General features: G+C 38.6%; 1 long non-coding RNA gene across 1 annotated transcript in view; it reads left to right on the top strand.

Moving 5' to 3' along the window:
- LOC132690113 (uncharacterized) overlaps nt 1-12,976 on the top strand; it is a 771,167-nt gene that overhangs the window by 752 nt on the left and 757,439 nt on the right. Inside the window, exon 2 of the long non-coding RNA XR_013552544.2 lies at nt 8,758-8,922. This is a non-coding gene — a long non-coding RNA (uncharacterized LOC132690113). The remainder of the gene's footprint in view (nt 1-8,757; nt 8,923-12,976) is intronic.

The raw sequence follows: 12,976 nt of genomic DNA, 5'->3' as shown, positions 1-12,976 counted from the left end.
CTTAGACTCTCATCAAGCGATAGCATCCCCTTCTCTGCTCCTCACTCAGTTGAAGAGTTTCTACTCACCAGTGTATTTGTTGAATCCCTTAGGATCTTTCTTTTTTTGGTCACTATCTGCTAGAAGTTCTGAGTTGCTGAAAAATCGCAGGTGGTAGTGCTGGAGGCTCCACAAATTGCCACAGAAGCGCATATGGCTGGGTATTGAAGGACCTGATGGAAGGAACCAGTTAAAGATCAATTAGGGATGGTCCGAAGTCACTCACTTTTGAAGGGCATTGCTGATGTCTTTGCGGCCCGGGGAGGCAGAGACTAACTGTTTTGTGACGGGCAGCAGAACGGTGTGGTGGCTGGCGTCATGAAGTCCTGGGGGTTGAAGAGGGCAGACCCTGATCACTAGACACAAGGTATAGGATGGGAATTCCTCCCCCACAGGACCGTGCTTTAACGACTCCCTGTACTGCTGATGCGGTTTGTGCTTCCGTTTCCGGAAAGCGGTCTCCAGCCAGACATGGCATGCTTACTGCTAAGAATGTCAGCTAGAATCTGAATGGGCCCTCGTCAGGGATGCTCTGAACCAGTTTTGAAGTTGGTGGTTTTGGGGCTAATTGGTCCATTTCAACTTAGAGTCTGTCATTTCGTGACATTATGGACAGAAATACTCTGAGAAGCTCTAGCCGTCCTTCCTTTTCTTGGTGGTGGGGGAGGAGATTCTGGTCACTGGCAGTCTCTTCTTCCGCCTCCAAGAAACTTAATGCCTCTGCAAAATCCAGCTCACAATAGCTAAATGATCCCCCTTTTAACCAACCCCTGTAACTCCAACCGAGATTATTTGGAATGGACAGCTAAGATTGTAGGGGAGGGGTCAGGTGTGTGTGTGTGTGTGTGTGTAGCTGGCTCTTGACTCACTGCCCGTATCTACCATTTTAAGTAAGCGTAGGTATTTCCAGTAATACTGGCTGAGCTGTATAAAGACTGATTCTTGCTCTCTCTGGGTGTTTCTGATCAAGGAGACTCTTCCTTGATTGTGTAGCCATTTGTTTTGCTTATAAAAATCAGTGGCAGTGCACCATATCTGTTATGTCAATCAGCTTTAATGAAGGAGCCCACTGCATATGCATGCAGTGTGAATCCCCTCGCTTCTGGAGTCAGGGTGTCAAACTCGTTCAATAGCTGACAGCTGTGATTAGAGCCAAGCAAGCCTCCAGCATGAAAGGAACTGACAGGAGTACCCAACTGCTGAAAAAGTAATAAGAAGTAGCCAAACTGACTTCTAACCAACAGTCAAGTTTGACTCACTGTGCATAGGAAATCAATGAGGAGAATATGAGCCATTTTCTCCTTATTGATTTTCACTTCTAATTATTCCTTGGAGGTAGCTTGGTTTCATTTTTATGCCCCCCCCCTCTTTTTTTTTGGTGAATTATCCCTTTCCCTTCTCCCCCTCCCACCCCCTTACCCCTCCTTTTAACTTACAGTAAGTGCTAAATAACTTTGAACTTAAGTGAGAGAATTAATGTATATTCCTTTTTTCAAGTACTCTGAAGTGACCCCCAAATTTGTGGTACATACAAAGTCCACTGTTTTTCACAGAATTTTTGTCAAAGTGAGATGATTTTTTTTTCCCAAGGTCTCTCTTTCTCACTGGTGGTTTGCTAGTAGTTTCTGCTTAGCCTGAAGAAATTTGGGTAATTTGATAATTTTGAGTTTTCCCTGGGAATTTTCTCTAGCACCCCATACATCTGTCTATCTTCGACATTCATGCTAAGTTGGTAAATACTATAAACTGGACCATGGAATATACTTTGTGCCCATTTTCTCATAAGATAAGGCATTCTTTGTCAAACAGAACGGCTAGTACTTTTTTCACTCCAGAAAGTGAAATATTAGATTCTTTCACTGGATTCTTTGAAAATGCCCCTTAGTCGTAAGGCAAAATTAGAGGATGTCAATGATCTCAAGAAGTATTCCACATAATACGACCCGATGCCATAGAATTGCAGAATTAGGGTTTCAGAAGATCAACTATTTTCTACTTATTAGGACAAGGGCACCCTCTAGGGTAATTCTTTCCAGGACTCAAGTGTCACATAAGCATTTGCTTGCCATAAAGGAATTCTCCCTGTTGGAATTAAAGGGTTTCCTTGAGCCCAGAATTTGGAGTTGCGTGCAGCCAGGGTTGATTTTCCCAGGTGTGTTTCCTTGACTAAAATAAATTCTCAGAGCTTTCATTTCCTCATTTATAAAAGAGGAAAGATAATATATACCTTACAGAGTTGATATGAGATTTAAATCATATGGGTAAATGCCTGGCTTCTACCAGATGCCCAATAGGGATCATTTTGCCACATTTCTTTCTTGTGTCTTTTCCTTTCTTTAGTCCATCCTTCTTTTTTCTTTCCCTTCATTTTCTCTCCTCTCTCCCTCTATCTCATCTCTTTCTCTAACCTCTTCCTCCCTACTTCCTTCCCCTGTTTGTTTCCTCTCTCCTTCTCTTCACCCTCCTTTATTCAATCTCTTTTTCCTTCATGCCCTTCCTAGAAAAAAATATCCAGAATTCATATTGTTGAATTTCTCACTAAAAGATATCTTTCCCTTTCTTCTCATTCCCTTCCTCCTGTCATTCACTTAGAATTGTAATTCATTGACCTCTAATCTCATTTTTCCACAAGTCTCATTTTTCAACTTCTGGCTCCAGTAAGCAGTTCCCACCTCAGAGAATTGCACTTAGTAGAAATTCTCAGTCTCTCAGGGTTGAGGGCAAACTGTAAATATTTCCTCATCGATTAATTTTGTTCAAAGAAGGTAGCGCTGAAAGGAGCAATAAATCCCATGTACTTTATGTACCCCTTCTTTTTTCTGATAATCCATTCCCAAAATCTCCCATCTATTTTTCAAGCTCTTGGATCTATTTAGTTTCAAAATGACTTTCATTGGTAGGTATCACACACAAAAAGTTAGATGCACAAAACAAAAGTTAGGTTGGTGAGTTACTACAAAGTGAACTCTTGTGTAATTCTCAACCAGGTGAAGAAATAGAACACTGTCTACATTCCAGAAATGTCCACATGGCCAATTCCAGTCATTAACTTCCATAGTACACGGTCTGAAAAGCCTAAAATATTTATCTGGCCCTTTACCGAAAAAATTTGCTAATCTCTGTAATAGCCTGTTCCTTCCCTCTTTAGTGTTCAAATGATAGTTGAAAACAACAACAAAAAATTATCGCTTCTCAGCCTTTTGGCTAAGATCAAGTGAAAACAAAAATAATTATAATATTATGCAGAGTTTTCAAAGTATATAAATATAATATGTAAAATAACTATCATAGAAAGGGGGGGAGGGTGAAGGGAATCTGTCTTAAGAGTGAAGATCTTATATTCCGCTTGAAGTACTTAAGTATTGATTCTAAGTAGACTGAAAAATGAGGGATATAATCCCGAGAGCAAGCAATAAAAAAGGATACAAATATGTCAAAATAAAGTCCTAAAAATTGTTCAAATAATCTAAAAGAGAAAAGGGCAAACAGTAAAATGGAAAACAAGTAGAGCAATCAGAAAGCAAGTAGTATACGTGTAGCATTAAATCCTGATATATCGATGATTGCATTAAATGTAAATAGTCTAAATACATCAGTTAGAAGACAGAGATTGTTATAATTAATTTTAAAAGATTATCAATGATTTTTGTTTCTGGAAATTTGGAGTAGATGTACTTTCCCCTGTTCCTCCTATTAAATATAACTAAAACCCCTAGAAATTATACCAACACAAGAAGACTCTGAAAGATAGAATCAGTCACACTGTCTAGTGACCTCGGGACCCAAGGAATGACATGATTGTAAGTTACCTGGGTTTCCTTTTGCCTCATGTATTCTAGACTTGGAACTGAAGAAGCTGGTAACCCTAAAATCTGACAAACATGGAAATTTTAAAAAGCCCCAACAAATGCCTATTCTTTAGCCAAAGGACCGGGAAAAGGCCATTGAACAAGGCATAAACTTGTAGAAAATAAGCATTCTACTCCAGCTAAATAGCGCGCGCGTGCGCGCGCGCACACACACACACACACACACACACAGACTAGAAAGGCCAGGGGGAGAGTATAGACTTCCACTCTCACCTTGTTATAACTGCCCCTCATCCTCTATCAGGATGATGTCAAAGAAGGCTCAGTAAGGAATCAGTTCTTTCATCCTGTTCAGAGTTAACTAATTAGGCACCTCCCCACCCTCTGCAGCAGTTTCAGTGAAGTCCATTGGGGGAGCCTGGACTTCCATCTCCACTCTAGCATATGAATAATTAAATATAAACAGCTAAAATATACCAATAAAAAGATATAGATAATTTGATTGTATTAAAAGAAACATGACAACTGTATGATGTCTATAAGTAACTGACTTCAAATATGATAATATGGGCATATAGAAAATAAAAGGAGGGAAAGAGATATATCATGCAAACATTAATCCAAAGAAAGCATGAGTGGTTACGTTAATATCAGATAAATAGACTTTAGACCAAAGAAATTCACCAGGTATAGAGAGGACCATTATATAACGATAAAATGGTTACTTCACTAAGAAGATATAGCAACTCTAAAAATATATGCACCAAACAACAGAGCTGCACACTATAAAGCAAAAGTGGCAGAACTGAGAGGAGAAGTAGGCATTTCCTCAGTGTTAGTTGAAGATTTTAACACCTCTTTCTCAATAGCTGATACAAGAATCAGGCAGAAAATCACCATGGATGGAAAAGTCAACATCATTAACCAATAGGAGCTATTTGACATTTATAGAACAATCAATATCAGGAGAATCCATATTCTTTTCAAGTGCCTACAAAGCATGTACTAAGATAGACCACATCCTGGACCATAAGACACACCTCAACAAATTTAAAAGAATTGAAATCCTACAGAGTATGTTCTCTGACTACAGGTAGGCTAGACATCAGTAACAGAAAGATAATAGGAAAATATCCAAACACTTGGAAAATAACACTTTCTAAATAATCCATGAGTCACAGAGGAGATCTTAGTGAGAAGCCAACAAATGAGCAATGAATTGAATGAAAATGAAAATACAGCATATCAAAATTGGGTACAATTAAAGCAATGTTGAGAGCAAAGCTAGCAATACATGCTTACATTAGGAAAGTAAAACATCTTAAATTAATAATGTGAGCTCTCACAGGAAGGGCGTAGAAAAGAAGAGCAAAATCAAAGTCAGCAGAAGAGTCTAAATCATAAAGATAAGAGCAGAAATCAATAAAATTTAAAACAAAAACAATAGATAAACAAGGAGTCGGTTTTTTGAAAAGATCAATACAATTGACAAGTCTCTAGCAAGATGGTCAAAGATAAAAATGGGAGAAAATACAAATTAGCATTATCAGGAATGAAACATGGAATTGCACTACGTACTCTACAGACATAAAAAGGACAGGGGATGCTGTAAATATCTCCACATACATACAGTTGAGGACTTAGATGAGGTGGACCAATTTCTTAAAACTGCCTACCACCAAATTTACCCAATATTAAATAGGTAATTTGAATAGCTCTATACTATTAAAGACATTGAATTCATAATTTGAAAATTCCCCAAAAGAAATCTTCACTGGAGATTCACTATACAGTTCTGTGAAATGTTTGAAAAATAATTAATATGATATATACACAGTCTCTTTCAGAAAATGGAAGGGTTTGGAAAACTTCCTAATTCATTTTATGAAGTTAGCATCATGCTGATACTAAAACCAGACATTGACAGCCCACAAAAATTAATAAAGGGAAAGAAAGAAACTATGAGCCAATATCCTCCATAAATGTACGTGCAAAATCCTTCAGAAAATATTAGCTAATAGCATTAGCAATGTATAAAAAAATTATACACCATTACCAACTGGAGCTTTTCCCAGAGATGCAAAGCAGGTTCACCATTCAAAAGTCAGTCAGTATAATCTGCTGTAACAGGCTAACAAGAAAAAAACATAATGTGATTCTATCAATTGAGGCAGAAAAATAATTTGAGAAAATTTAATACTCATGATTTTAAAAAACAGCACACTAGGAATGAAAGAGAACATCTATAACTTTACAAAGGCCATCCCCCCAAAAAGCTACAGATAACATACTTAATGTTGAAGGACTGAATCCTTTCCTCCTAAAGCTGGGAGCAAGTCTTTTTTCATTACTGTGGTTTAACACAGGGCTGGAACTTTTAGCCAGTTCAAAAAGGCAATAAAGGGAAATAATAGGCAAACAGATGGAAATGAAGAAATAAAACTGTCCCTGTTTGGAGATAACACGATTGACTGTGTAGAAAATGCCAAGGAACTTACAAACAGAAATGAAATTCCCATGTATCAGTATAACAAAACATGAAGAAGACTTGTATGCTGAAAACTACAAACTTCTGATGAACGAAAATGAAGAAGATCAAAATGAATGGGGGAGAGTATCAATTCTCTTCAAATTAATATACAGACTTACCACCATTTCTGCCCAAATCCCAGCAAGGTATTTTATAGATATAGAGAAGATCATTCTAATATATATATGGAAAAGCAAAGGAAATATAATGGGTAAAACGATTCTGAAAAGAAGAATAAAGTTGGAGGAATCATGGTACCCAATTTCAAGACCCATTACATAGTTACAGTAATCAAGAGCGTGTGGTATTGGTAGAGGGATAAACATACAGGTCAACGCAACAGATAGAGAACTCTGAAATAGTCCCACACAAATATGCCCAACTGATTTTTTGACAAAGGTGCAAAAGCATTCAGTGGAGGAAATATAGATTTTTCAATAAACGGTGCTGGAGAAATTCAATAACTGTAAACAAAATAAGCAACCAAACCAAATCAAAACAAAACAAAATCCTTGACTTCAGGCTCACACCTTATATACAGATTAACTCAAAATGGATCACAGACTTACATGTAAATGTAAAATTTTTTATAGTTTAAGAAAAATAAAAAACGTAAGAGAAAATCTTTCTACTGCAGCGTGAGGCCAAGAGCTTATAGACTTAACCCCAGAAGTGCAATATGAAAAAGAAAAAATTGATAGATTTAATCAAGGTTAGTAACTGTGAGAAGTCTTGTTAAGAGAATGAAAGACAAGCTACAGACTAAGAGTGAATATTTGCACATCATATATCTGATAAAGGATTAGTATCTAAAATAATTAAAGAACTCTCAAAACCCAGCAGTGAAAAAATGGATGATCCAGTTAGAAAATGGGCAAAAGACATTTCATTGAATAGGATATACTGATGACAACTAAGCACATAAAAAGCTGTTCAACATCATTAGCCATTAGGGAAATGCAAATTAAAACCACAATGAGGTAGCACTATACATCTATCAGAATGGCTAAAATAAAAAATAGGGACAACACCAGTGAGGATGTGGAGAAACAATCACTAATACACTGAAGTTTCATTTTGTGTGGTTTTCTCTGTTTTTTTGTTTTGTTTTGGCGTGTTTGTGTGTGTGTGTGTGTGTGGCTTTCTTTGTATTTATCCCCCTAGGGGTTCGTTTTGTCTCGTGAAGCCTTGGCTTGATATCTTTTGTCAGTTTTAGAAAATTCTCATCCTGTGTTTTGCTAGTTTCCAGTAATTTAGAAAAAAAAATTTTTTTTTGAATGACCAAAGACTCTGAGATTTATGTAAGGGACCTGGCTGAAAAAAAAATTTTTTTTTAAACGTTTATTTATTTTTGAGACAGGGAGAGACAGAGCATGAATGGGGGAGGGGCAGAGAGAGAGGGAGACACAGAATCAGAAGCAGGCTCCAGGCTCTGAGCCGTCACCCCAGAGCCCGACGCGGGGCTGGAACTCACGGACCGCGAGATCGGGACCTGAGCCAAAGTCGGCCGCTTAACCGACTGAGCCACCCAGGCGCCCCTGAAAAATGTTTACTTATGGTACTCAGCATGTATGTTCCTGTGTACACAATTATAAGTATGAAAGTAAACAAAATAACACAACTATATATACTATTTCCCCTTTATTATACCCTAAATGATCTCTAGTTGGTTCTTACTCTCAGGATCTACTGATTATCATTTCATGTATGTTAGGCTAATTTGGCTAGAAGTTTTATCTTCCAACTAAACCTAAGTCAGGATGTTAGCAGTGAAATATTCTCTTCAGATCTTTAAAAATTGAGGATAATGGCTATGGGATGATGGGGCAGTCTGTGGTCGTTCTATTAACATTAATAATCTCTCATTTTTTGTTGGGTGGGCATAGTTTTCCAAGCACTTTGTTACGGCCTGTCTCAGTTGCCCTCGCAATGACCCCTTGAGCCTGGCAGGTTTACTTCCATTTTGCAGATGTAGTCTCAGGCGAAACAGATGACCGAAAAGGATCCCGAATGGTAAATATATTATTTCATCACGGTCTGGAACTTCCCAGGATGGTTCTGACTCTGTATTTGGGTGCCACTATACTCTTCAGGTTACCTAGATGGCCCTATGCTCTTCTAGTTCTAGAATATCATAGTCCTTCCATGGACACGATAAGTAGTTGAACCAGAAACAAAGTTGAACTTCCTTGTTTTCCTTCTGTGCTATTATGTCAACTGCATACAGTAGAGAATAGGACTTTGTTACCTGCTTGGAAGGAGGAGCCGGGGGGGGGGGGTCTCATCTCCCTCCCCGTTGACTCTCGCTTCATTAGAGCTCACCAGACGTCCCAGAAAGATCCCTACTGTAAATATTTTGGTTGACCGCTTCTCTTGCAGCTGACTCAGGAATAGAGATGGGTTGTCTGCGGATCCTAGAACAAGTTCTGGAGATGGTGAACAGATGGCCAAGCAGAATTGCCATAATCCTCGATAGCAAGAGGCAGCTTACCTTGTGGAAACTTGGGCCTCTCTTCTGACGACTGTAGGGATTAAGAGAACAAGGTAAGTGAGGAAGAAAACCAGTGGGTACTGAGGCCCATGTTTTTGGAAGGCAAAGAAATGCAGGCTATGTGCCTAACATCAGAGTCCTCCCCAACATAAATCATGCTTATATAGGGCGATCATTCCTTGATGGAGGCTTTGAGCTGAGACTCTGGGGATGCAGGGAATACAACTGTGAATAAGATAGAAATCCCCCCAGCTTTGATGGCATCTGCAGCCTAATGGGGGACATAGTTAATAAACAAGTAATTACATCAAGCTTCCTCATGGGAGCAGTATGGGATGCAGTTGAGGCACGTAGGAGGTTATCTTGACCCAATGTAAGGGAGTCCTGGAAGGGTTCCTGGAGTTAGTGATATCTGAGCTAAGTCACAAACTAGAACCAGACACTTACGAAGTGAAGAGGTATGGAGGTAGAATAGAGGGAAAAGCCTGTGCCAGAACATGAAGACATTTGAAAGAACCAAAATCATTGCAGTTTGCCATGACTTTTAGTGATGGCTTTAGCATACAGCATGGGGAAAAGGTTTCTCAAGGCAAAACCTCGTATTCCTTTGGTCAGTTGGGCCCAGTTGCATTTACGTCAAGTGTAGAGAATCACCATGAATGACCCATTCACTGCCCATCTCTGACCCTTTACTAGGGCGCTCATTTGAGAACCCTGACTTCAGAATGCAGGTGAACTCAGATTTCTACAAATTGGCCTGGCAAACTGTGACTCCGTCCCCTCTCCCCGAGGTGGACAGCGCCCCCCAGTGGAAATGAAGGTGAGTGCTCCTCCCGTCCCCCACTGGCCGGGGCCACACTGAATGTACATGTTTGCCATTTCCCTGTGAGGTTGCAGCCGACCGAGGGTCTGCAAAATTGCCTGAAATTCTGAAACCAAATAATGTAAGGGGAGGACTAGTTCCTATGAATAGCAGACATGTTTTATTATCTCAATTGTAATCCTTTTAACATGACTCCAAAGCAGTTCTCTGGTTCAGAAAAAGTTACAGAAACGATAGGGGAATGAGAACTATAAAAAAAAAAAAAAAGTGAGATGTTTTATTATTTCTCTTTCAACCCACCCCAGGACATTGATTCAGCTTAGGCCAATGGAACGGAATTAGTAAGTGGATGTGCTGGTGTAAACAGTTTTAATAATAGAAAGTTTATTATTTTTTTCTCAACTCAACGTAAATACACAGTGGACAGTAGCTCAGGAATGGCATGATTTTGAAATGTTACCCGTTGTCCAGTCTTTGGCACGGATATGTCTGGGATCAAGATAGAATAAGGAGGTGTGTGTGTGTTGGGCGGAGAGGGGAGCCACGGCCCAGGTCACAGTGTCCCAGGGCCTGGGATCCTTCAGCACACACCCAGTACTGCCTCCCCAGGAGGACAGCGGGGATCCTTGTTCCAATTGCATTACGATTTCGAGAATATTCCATCTCATTTAGCTGTTCCATAAACATTTCAAGACTTAAGATGATGCTCAATGATGTGGACAGAATTAAAATGCTTTAAAATGACGTAAGATGGTGAACTCTCTAGCTGCCTTTCTTTTCGCCTAAACAGGAAGAATGGCAAGTTGGGGGAATGACCCTGTGTTACTTTTCAGAATCCTCTAGATGGTGCTGCTGTGATAGCTATTGGCCAGACTTTCTTTCTTTCTTCTTTTTTTTTTTTTTTTTTTTTTAGCACTTAACTATCAAACCAAATATTTAACTTATTAAATGTCTTATACTTATAGTTAATTGCTAATATGATACTATTGGTAATTTATACCATCACATTTACATTACATTCTCTTAACAATAGTCTATGCACATAAATCATACAAGCAGAGTAATTTCAAGAATTGAAATACATGTACTTCTCTGGTCATTATTCAATAAAATTAAAGACTCGCATGTGTGGATGGATTTTTCCACACACATTAAAACTGGCTATAGGATTAGCTCTTGACTACCTCTCCTTGTGTTGGACAGTACAGGACAGTGGCTTGTACATAGTAGTTGCTAAGTTAATGTTTATCAAAGGAATTGATTCTAATTTGTTTTTTCCCTTCCACTACTGATTGGAGATGAGGTGACCAACTGGATTAAGCTTTTCAGAACCCCAGTTGGAGATTGCTGCTTATCTTTGCTTATCTTGCTAACGAAAAGATTGGGAGGCCATTTTTTTTCTGTATTTCTGAAAATGGCCTGGTGGGGGTGGGGGGAATGTGTGTATGTGTATAAGATCACTTCTTTATTTTAAAAGCAAATTGGTTTTCAGGTTGGTTCCATTGAAATGCAGGAATGGTATGAAAATTGTGTTTGATAATTGCTCGAGTCTTAATCAAGATTTTATTAAAATCAATATTTGATATGCTGCTCAATTTAATTAAATTAAACCATAGAGAAACGAGTAATAAATGAGTTTGAAAATCAATCACGGATAAGGTATGTTTCTTTTAATTAGTTTAACGTAGAGAATGTTGGGTTAAGCAATTGCTGACCACAGAAGGAACAACAATGAAAAAAATCACCACTTTTGTTTATGCAGTATGAGCAACTAATATTAATGAGCACGTTCTCTGTGCCAGGCACTATGCTAAACATTGTTTATTAAGTTTCTTCATTAATTTTGGGACAAATTTTAGGAGGTCTGTCTCCTTAGTTGATGATTCAGACCTGGGTTTGAGCTATCATGAGGGTCCTGGGCCATTTAGCCAGGAAATGGCAGAGGTAGATTTTAACACAACAATCAAGCTTTTGCCTCTACCTGGAGTCACTCAGAAATAGCAAGAAAAAACATACTTTTATTAGGATGAATTTTAGAGAAGTGCATTGGTGGTAGTTTTCTTTCTAAAAGAAGTGTTGCCTTTATAGACGAGTGATAGATGAGGGGGGGAGAAATCCTAAATCAAAAAGCGTGAACGTTGACTTAGCAGCTCAGAGTCTCGTAAAATAACAGAGAAAGGAAGAGAAAGAAAGAAAGAAAGAAAGAAAGAAAGAAAGAAAGAAAACAAAGAAAACAAAGAAAGAAAGAAAAGAAAGAAAGAGAAAGAAAGGAAAGAAAGAAAAAGAAAGAAAGAAAGAAAGAAAGAAAGAAAGAAAGAAAGAAAGAGGAAGAAAGAAAGAGTGTTTTATTTTTCTGGACAGACACAGAATACAGTTATTTACCATATAATTTATGCTTATTGGGAAAGGCAGAGATTTATGGCTTTAGTAAAAAAAGTGTTCTAATTGGGATTAGCTAATGAAAAAATGGTGGCACTGGAGAGGGAGAAAGGAGGAAAATGTGATTTCGGTTGAGGTGTTTCTTCTCTCCTGGGATGTAACAAAAGGGCTAGTGTTCCCCACCGGGGCAAGAATCACACTTCTAATTAGGCCGTCGGAGTTGGTGCCTGTATTTTTGGTTCTCGGTCTTTTTAGTCATCCGTGGAATCAACTCTAGGAAACCAAGGCTATTCTGGTTAAATACTGTCGGCGATGAGGACGAAACTTCAGCTTGCTGAAAAATCTCCCTCAATTTTATTCAGCGCTTGTTTGGTGGGATGAAAATAAAACCCAGCAACAATCACAACCATACAACTGCACAGCTTCCCTGCCATAGACCTAGAAGAATCTGTCTCAAGGCACTGCTTGATAAACTTCAGTCACGATTTTTGCCATCCCTGCGTGTCTTGTGTTACTTAATATTTTCCTTGAAAATGGCTCATTATAAAACATCAAAATTAAACACGGTTGTTTTCGAAGGAAGCTTTGTTTCAACGCCAAAAGTGGGAAACCAGAGTTCCTTTCTCTAAGAAGGATAGGAGTGAAAAGAAATACAGTCAAATCAAAACACGTTATCAAATTTTAACTCCAGGAAAGTGTCCAGAGGTCATAAAGACATACTTGCACCAAACTGAGACTTCCTCTTTGACTATATCTGAGCAATAAAAAAAGATTGGAAAAGGGAATAATGTTATCATTATGTGAATCAATTTCATCCAACAGTGTCTATTTATCACCTAAAATCATATTTCCGGGCCCAGGTGCATCCGTTAGCTTTTGTGATCAGCAGCCCACGTATCTTTGTC

This window comes from Panthera onca, chromosome E2, assembly GCF_046562875.1.
Source record: "Panthera onca isolate mPanOnc1 chromosome E2, mPanOnc1 haplotype 2, whole genome shotgun sequence".
NCBI classification, from domain to species: Eukaryota; Metazoa; Chordata; class Mammalia; order Carnivora; family Felidae; genus Panthera; species Panthera onca.
This window is presented reverse-complemented; position numbering and strand designations above follow the sequence as displayed.